The following is a 1,387-nucleotide window of genomic DNA, read 5'->3' on the forward strand; positions in this document are numbered from 1 at the left end:
GGTTTCTGATTTCCTTGGCCTCCCCATGAAAAATTTGGGTGATTCCTCCAACCTGCATTGTAAGTATTGCTATAAGGATTATTTTGAGATCGAGGATTATTACCTATGTAATTTAACTGCTCGTTCTCCATATTGTGGCTATAAGGTGGTTATTCTAAATTGCTCGATCCATCTCCATTTGCTTCGTACTGCATTACTGGGTGAACCTGTGAAGAACCAAGAAAACCATCAATTTTCTTATTCAAGAGTTCTACCTGATTAGAGAGCATGGTGACCGAATCGACGTTATAAACGCCGGCTGTTTTTGTTGGCTTTGTCTTCATGACTTGCCACTGATAGTTATTCAGTGACATCTCCTCTATAAATTCATAGGTATCTTCAGGTGTCTTATTATTGATGGTTCCTCCAGCGGCTGCATCAATCATTTTCCAAGTCGAAGGATTCAGGCCATTATGAAACGTTTGAACCTACAGCAAAAGCGGTAACCCATGGTGAGGGCACCTTCTCAAAAGGTCCTTGTATCTCTCCCATGCATCGTAGAGTGTTTCTAAATCCATCTGCACAAAAGAAGAGATATCATTATGTAATTTAGTTGTTTTAGCCGGCGAAAAATATGTTAATAAAAAATTTTCGGTCATCTGTTCCCAAGTAGTGATTAACCTTCGTAGTAACGAGTTCAACCATTGTTTATCCTTATTCCTTAATGAAAAGGGAAATAACCGAAGGCAGATGTCATCATCAGAAACGCCATTAATTTTAAAGGTGCAAAATTCTAGGAAATTTGCCAAGTGAGCATTGGATCCTCGTCCTGCAAACCATCAAACTGAACAAACTATTATATCATTTGAATTGTGTTAGGTTTCAGTTTAAAATTATTTGCAGCAATAGCATCTTAGTTCCCTGACAATGGCGCCAAAAACTTGATACGTGATATTCGTGATAGGTTTTAAATATTTATAATGAATTGTTCTTGAAACTAACTATTATCACGATGAAAGTAAGTGTACCTATCGAACAGTAGTATAGCTTTATCAAGGCTTGATTATCGAACCCAAAGGAACTAAAAGTACTAGTATTAACTTTCTTTTTATTATCTAGCCTAAAAAATAAAAGGGTTTTGTTTATCTAACAAATTAATTAAACTAAGAAATCACAGAAAAGAAATTTGGGGAAAATACTTTTTGGAAAACTCGATTGATTAAGACAATACCTAATGAAAATCCACCTAGACTTCACTTGTTATTTGACTCTGAATTGGACGATTTATTCATTCAACTTGTTCTGTAGAGATCCCTAAGTTATATTATTATCTCTCTCAAGACTAACAACATTTAACCCTAGATTGAATAATTGAAATCTCTTTCTAATTAACGCACTAGGGTTGCAT

At 35.3% G+C, this 1,387-nt stretch overlaps 1 non-coding gene across 1 annotated transcript; it reads left to right on the plus strand.

The window, feature by feature from the left end:
* The first annotated feature begins 483 nt into the window (after positions 1-483).
* Positions 484-589, plus strand: LOC128293404 (small nucleolar RNA R71). Its single transcript, XR_008283586.1, has one exon. It is a non-coding gene; the product is annotated as a small nucleolar RNA R71 (small nucleolar RNA).
* Positions 590-1,387: the final 798 nt, after the last annotated feature.

Source organism: Gossypium arboreum, chromosome 5 (genome assembly GCF_025698485.1).
Source record: "Gossypium arboreum isolate Shixiya-1 chromosome 5, ASM2569848v2, whole genome shotgun sequence".
NCBI classification, from domain to species: Eukaryota; Viridiplantae; Streptophyta; class Magnoliopsida; order Malvales; family Malvaceae; genus Gossypium; species Gossypium arboreum.